This window comes from Schistocerca americana, chromosome 5 (genome assembly GCF_021461395.2).
Source record: "Schistocerca americana isolate TAMUIC-IGC-003095 chromosome 5, iqSchAmer2.1, whole genome shotgun sequence".
In the NCBI taxonomy this organism is placed as follows: Eukaryota; Metazoa; Arthropoda; class Insecta; order Orthoptera; family Acrididae; genus Schistocerca; species Schistocerca americana.
Genome location: NC_060123.1, coordinates 260272570 through 260280095, shown reverse-complemented (window position 1 = coordinate 260280095; position 7526 = coordinate 260272570). Strand labels below are relative to the sequence as shown.

Here is a 7526-nt window from a genome sequence, read left to right as displayed (position 1 = left end):
TCCGCTATATCCTTTCTTTCGGGAGTGCTAGTTCTGCAAGTTTCGCAGGAGAGCTTCTGTAAAGTTTGGAAGGTAGGAGACGAGATACTGGCAGAAGTAAAGCTGTGAGTACCGGGCGTGAGTCGTGCTTCGGTAGCTCAGTTGGTAGAGCACTTGCCCGCGAAAGGCAAAGGTCCCGAGTTCGAGTCTCGGTCGGGCACACAGTTTTAATCTGCCAGGAAGTTTCATATCAGCGTACACTCCGCTGCAGAGTGAAAATCTCATTCTGGAAACATCCCCCAGGCTGTGGCTAAGCCATGTCTCCGCTATATCCTTTCTTTCAGGAGTGCTAGTTCTGCAAGTTTCGCAGGAGAGCTTCTGTAAAGTTTGGAAGGTAGGAGACGAGATACTGGCAGAAGTAAAGCTGTGAGTACCGGGCGTGAGTCGTGCTTCGGTAGCTCAGTTGGTAGAGCACTTGCCCGCGAAAGGCAAAGGTCCCGAGTTCGAGTCTCGGTCGGGCACACAGTTTTAATCTGCCAGGAAGTTTCATATCAGCGCACACTCCGCTGCAGAGTGAAAATCTCATTCTGGAAACATCCCCCAGGCTGTGGCTAAGCCATGTCTCCGCTATATCCTTTCTTTCAGGAGTGCTAGTTCTGCAAGTTTCGCAGGAGAGCTTCTGTAAAGTTTGGAAGGTAGGAGACGAGATACTGGCAGAAGTAAAGCTGTGAGTACCGGGCGTGAGTCGTGCTTCGGTAGCTCAGTTGGTAGAGCGCTTGCCCGCGAAAGGCAAAGGTCCCGAGTTCGAGTCTCGGTCGGGCACACAGTTTTAATCTGCCAGGAAGTTTCTTAAGCTGGGTTTTTTCGCACGATATCCTGCTGAAGGGCAACAGGCAGATTCCATATCCCTAGCGTTTTCGAAAAATGTTGATACTGCCTCACTGCACACTGTTGACGAAGGTCCGAGCATGCGATATAGGTCCTCAAATGTGTGAATGGCTCAAAGACTGCTTAAGCAATATAACGCTTTACGTTTTTTTGGCGAATGCCCAGCAAAGAGAAGGATATCATCAGGATTGACGCAGGGAGCGTGATGGGACCACTCTTTTTCTCTATTTACATAAACCATCTGACAAATAGTGTGAGCAGCATTACCGACTGATTGCTGATTAAGCTGCAGTGTACAAGAAGGTGTCGCTGTCGAGCGACATTAGTAGAGCACGAGAGGACTTAACAGAATTTCTATTTGGAATGATAAATGTCGACTCGCTGTAAATGTAGAGAAATGTAATTTAATGCAGATGAACAGGAAAAACAATTCTCTGAAGCCCGTGGGCGAGCATCTTATGAGACGTCTCTCTCTGTCTGTTGCACATCAAGATGATAAAGTCGTTGCGGTAAAGTGAGCACTCAAAAGATAAAATAAAATTATGATCCGAGCATAGAATGGAACATAATATCATAGTTCAAACCCCCGACTCATTTTCTTCAGTCTTGCACATTACATTTCTCCTTCAGCTAGTATTCCACCTGACAGCGTTGTTTTTCCTGGCTCGGGAAGATCTGCAGCGAGCAGTTCAAGTCGGCTGCTCGGTAGATCTCGTCCCCGCCGGCCTAGTCCGACCTGCCGCCGGTGCAAACGTCGTAGCGGCCAACTTTTTGAGCGAGTGTATGGCCGACCGTGCCTGCAAAATCTCTTTACAAAGTCCAAAAGAGCTACGCATCTGAAAATCTTTTTGTTCATTGAGTACTTTCTCTGGCTCCTTTGAGTGAGGCGCCGAAGTTTCGGGGCTTTACAAATTACTTCCACGCGCTCTTCTGTGTTTTGAGTCTTACGTTTCACATAGTTTGTGTCTGGAGAGAACGCAGTTTTATCGTTTGTGCCTATGTGTTTCTTGAATCGACTGGGGAAAATAACGACCGATCTCACGTGACAGAAGTCAGAGGATAGTGATATGCACATACACTCCTGGAAATTGAAATACGAACACCGTGAATTCATTGTCCCTGGAAGGGGAAACTTTATTGACACATTCCTGGGGTCAGATACATCACATGATCACACTGACAGAACCACAGGCACATAGACACAGGCAACACAGCATGCACAATGTCGGCACTAGTACAGTGTATATCCACCTTTCGCAGCAATGCAGGCTGCTATTCTCCCATGGAGACGATCGTAGAGATGCTGGATGTAGTCCTGTGGAACGGCTTGCCATGCCATTTCCACCTGGCGCCTCAGTTGGACCAGCGTTCGTGCTGGACGTGCAGACCGCGTGAGACGACGCTTCATCCAGTCCCAAACATGCTCAATGGGGGACAGATCCGGAGATCTTGCTGGCCAGGGTAGTTGACTTACACCTTCTAGAGCACGTTGGGTGGCACGGGATAAATGCGGACGTGCATTGTCCTGTTGGAACAGCAAGTTCCCTTGCCGGTCTAGGAATGGTAGAACGATGGGTTCGATGACGGTTTGGATGTACCGTGCACTATTCAGTGTCCCCTCGACGATCACCAGTGGTGTACGGCCAGTGTAGGAGATCGCTCCCCACACCATGATGCCGGGTGTTGGCCCTGTGTGCCTCGGTCGTATGCAGTCCTGATTGTGGCGCTCACCTGCACGGCGCCAAACACGCATACGACCATCATTGGCACCAAGGCACAAGCGACTCTCATCGCTGAAGACGACACGTCTCCATTCGTCCCTCCATTCACGCCTGTCGCGACACCACTGGAGGCGGGCTGCACGATGTTGGGGCGTGAGCGGAAGACGGCCTAACGGTGTGCGGGACCGTAGCCCAGCTTCATGGAGACGGTTGCGAATGGTCCTCGCCGATACCCCAGGAGCAACAGTGTCCCTAATTTGCTGGGAAGTGGCGGTGCGGTCCCCTACGGCACTGCGTAGGATCCTACGGTCTTGGCGTGCATCCGTGCGTCGCTGCGGTCCGGTTCCAGGTCGACGGGCACGTGCACCTTCCGCCGACCACTGGCGACAACATCGATGTACTGTGGAGACCTCACGCCCCACATGTTGAGCAATTCGGCGGTACGTCCACCCGGCCTCCCGCATGCCCACTATACGCCCTCGCCCAAAGTCCGTCAACTGCACATACGGTTCACGTCCACGCTGTCGCGGCATGCTACCAGTGTTAAAGACTGCGATGGAGCTCCGTATGCCACGGCAAACTGGCTGACACTGACGGCGGCGGTGCACAAATGCTGCGCAGCTAGCGCCATTTGACGGCCAACACCGCGGTTCCTGGTGTGTCCGCTGTGCCGTGCGTGTGATCATTGCTTGTACAGTCCTCTCGCAGTGTCCGGAGCAAGTATGGTGAGTGTGACACACCTATGTCAATGTGTTCTTTTTTCCATTTCCAGGAGTGTATATAGATGGCGGCAGCATGTCGTGGACAAGTTATAAAGGGGCAGTGCATTGTCGGAGCTGACGTTTGTACTCAGGTGATTCATGTGATAAGGTCTATGACGTGGTCATGGCCGCACGACGGGAAGTAACAGGTTCTGAACGCGGAATCATAGATGCAGCTAGACACATGGGATGTTCAGTTTCGGAAAGCGTGAGGGAATTCAATATACCGAGATCCACAGTGTCAAGAGTGTGCCGAGAATACCGAATTTGAGGCTTGTCTCTCACTACGGACAACGAGGTGGCCGACGGCCTTCACTTAACGACTGAGAGCAGCAGCGTTTGCTTAAAGTTATCAGTGCTAATAGACAGGCAATACTGCGTAAAATAACCGCAGAAATCAATGTAGGACGTAGGACAAACAGTCAGAATAGTGCGGCAGAATTCGGTGTTAATGGACTGTGTCAGCAGACGAGTGATGCGAGTGCCCACGACATCGCCTACAGAGACTCTCCTGGGCTCGCGGCCGTGTCAGTTGGACCCTGGACGACTGTAAGACTGTAGCTGGGTCAGATATCTAGAGATCAGTTGGCGCACAAAATCCTGTACCGGCAACACTTTCGAAATTACGGACGGCTAAAGCGGCAGCATGGCTCAATATTTCTGAAGATAAATTCCAACGAATGTTGAGTCCACGCCAAGTCGAGCTGCTGTGCTACGCAGAGCAAAAGAATATCCGACACAATATCAAGAGGTAGCCCTTGACTTTTATCACCTCAGTGTATTTTAAACATTCTGCTGAGTCCTGCGTAATTGTCGTTCTTGTGTCGTAGTAAAATGCTAATAGAATCTTGTGTACGAAATTTATGCCTGACTGTTTTACAAAAACATCTTGCCCTTTCTGCGATATGTTTCTTCTATATGTAAGCGTTACACACTTCGTGTTCTTGTTCTATATGGTCTTGCTTCTCCCAAGTTGTTGCACTTTACTTTTCGTTGTTTTATACATTTCTGTTACGTCACTCGTTTTATACCCGTTTTCCACTGCCACTTGATTCAGGTGACTAATTCGCACTGCTTTTCGAATTCGGCTAAGCGCAGCCATAAAAGACTATTAATCATGGTACCCAAACACATACAGGATGTATCATAATTATTGGCACCAACGCATCCAGTTGAAAGCACAGAATACTAGAAGCAAAAGAAGTCTAGTAAACGTAGAAACTGAAATGCGTATCTTACGAACTAAGTAGTTGTACAGCTTCGATACTGTGAAACGAATCTCTTCCGCTCCAAGCTGTTTGGTTTCCATATTTTGACACGTAGTAGTATGCACCAAAACAAGAAAAAAGTGTCCAGCTTACATGGACTGTAAAATGCATATCATTAGAGAAATGAGCACTTGTTTAATAGAAGAGATTTGTTTCACAGTAACAAAAGTGAAGAATGTTAATAGCTCTTACGGTATTCATTTTAGAACCCGTGTTAACTAGACTTTTTTGCTTCCAGTATCGTGTGCTTTCAACCGTATGCGTTCACACCATTAATTACGATATACCCTGTATATGAGGTGTCCTCCTCATTTTTAACGCTGGTAATGTCTACAAATTCATAAATTGTCCTAACCGAATTCGAACAGAAGCGCGAATTAGACATCATCCGGCAAGTGGTTGTGGAAAATTTCTCGTATGTCCACTGTGTCATTCTCAATATTAATCTTAAGGTAGTTGTTGTACTCACTTGTACTAGTGTTCATCTGCTTCGCATTTCCTTTGTTTATCCTTAAAACATATTATATTTTGATTTAAAGAGAGCCAAAATTAATCACCTACATCTAAATGAGCTACGTACAGAGAAACACGTATTAATGTTCCCAAAACGGTACTCTGAAGATGTTTGTTATTGCCTTCCTCTGGCCGGTTGCAAGTGACGCATGTGTATTTTCTAGTTGCACGATTAGATTAATTTAGTGAGTACGCATAAATGTAGAATTGTGCTCATGTTGTAACAGATGAGTATGAACGAACACAGAACAAATACAATAGCTTTTGTACTCAAATAACGTAAACGGATAGCGAACCCATCAGCATCTCAACAGCAGACAAAGAATAAGTGCTTCGGTAGCAGGTATATTAGCACGTAGTCCTATGAACATTGTTAGAGGTGCCATTCCTATAGAGAGACATAATTTATGACGTGTTTAACCATTTCGTTTACGACACATAACTGCTTGACTAAGGCTGTCTGTCTGTATGGCTTTCTAGAATAGTGTCGAACTGTCTTCGAGAGCTCATTGTACTGTGTCTGCTGGGTTAACGTCCTATTAGCGGGCAGGAGAAACAGCCCATTCTACCATACGTCATGTAGCAAGGCGTACAACACAACGCTACACGCGCACGCGCACACAAACACACACGCACGCACACACACACACACACACACACACACCACACACAAAAACTGTCGTGATCTTAAGCGATATGTGCTTAGCTGAAAGGGAATAATGAGTGAAAGCTGAGTGAGGCACACACACACACACACACACACACACACACACACACACGAAAGGTGTATGATTTTTTTTCCTTTATACTTTGATTTGGAAATGATTTCTCTTGTAATTAAAAATGGTAATAGTTATTGATGTTCAAGTTTATTTTAAACATAGTACTTAAGATTTGTAAATATTGTTACTTCAAAAATAATACTATCATTGTGTAGCCACTTATTCTCTATCAGATATTACACAAATTAACAACTTTCTGATGCCAAGACGAAAAGCTCATATGAAATTATATAGCTTTAATTAGGGTAGACACCTTGCATAGCGGAGTTGACGAAGTGCGGCGAGTGATACAAGCGCTTGAAACTGGGAAGAGGGTGTTACCAGCTTCTGACCGAACGAACATGGGAAGCTGGGCTTCGGACACTATCACGTTATGCACACTTTAAGTGAAGAACACTAAAGGACTGCAGAGACTCTAGTTATAATGTAATTTGCTTGACCGAAATGTTAACTACATTCGACCACCAGCAATTATTTGTGAACGAATTGTGCGGAGTAGCAAGTGGACGACATTACCAGCCGCAGCTCGTGACTACCTGACACTAAACTTCATCGCATGTGCTCGATGTATCAATGTGTTAGGATTTGGACTAATTAAACTGCTAAAATTTATTAGGAGATCTGTCCAAAAATTAACAGACGTTTGGTCTGTCGCGACGGTGGGCGGGGCTACAACCGCCTTCTTGGTGCCATAACATTTCTACACGCAATATGCGTCCAGCGGTGGTGTCGTATGGTCTCTCTCTCTGCTATTTTGCTTTCTATCATGTGTTAACATGTGCGCTGCAACAGAAAACCCCACTACCTGTGAAGTGCGTTCTGTGATTAGTTTGTTTTTGGAAAAATACTGCAAATCAATCGAAATTTGTCCCGACCTTGGTGACGTGCGCTGAAATGGAATAATGAGTGACAGCTGAGTGAGGCAATCATGCACTGATTTTAAAATTGGCCTACCAGTGTTGTGACTGACGAACTCGTTATGAAAACAAACAACAAAATACGTGGAAATCGTTGTTTCACGATTATGAATCCATCGGAATATTTTCCTCAGATTTTACGGAGTCTGGTACGTGAAATTGTGGCGGAGAAGTTTGAATACCACAAATTTTGCGCTATGTGGGTTCGCCAACCCCAATGGAATACCACAAAAAACAGAGACTGACTGCAGCACTGACCTCCCCTCGAAGATCATGAGAGAAATGGTAACAAAATTATAAATCTTGTCGTAAATGGGAGCGAGACTTCGGTGAAGCGTATCATTTGTGAAACAAAATAGCAGTCAGTGGAATGGGGGACACAAAAATTCTCCCAATAAACCAGGAAAGTGTTGGGAAGCGCTGTCAGCAAGAAAGAGCAGGGATATTGTGTTTTGGGACGCTAAGGGAGCGATTCTCCTGGATTTGCATGAACATGGCACAAAAATTAACTCAGAGAGGTATTGTCAGACACTGATAAAGTTAAGCGGACAATACATACCAAGTGTCAGAGAAAACTCAGCGCAATAGTTTTTTAGCCGTACTCTCACTCACGTCTACACAGGACCAGTCGTATCCGAGAGCGCCTACAAGGTTTTGAGTGGGAGGTGTCTGATCATCTACCAGACAGCCCAGAATT

At 46.2% G+C, this 7526-nt stretch overlaps 1 non-coding gene across 1 annotated transcript; it reads left to right on the top strand.

The window, feature by feature from the left end:
- Positions 1-727: 727 nt before the first annotated feature.
- On the top strand, positions 728-802 carry Trnas-cga. The gene has a single exon. It is a non-coding gene; the product is annotated as a tRNA-Ser (tRNA).
- The last annotated feature ends 6724 nt before the right edge of the window (positions 803-7526 follow it).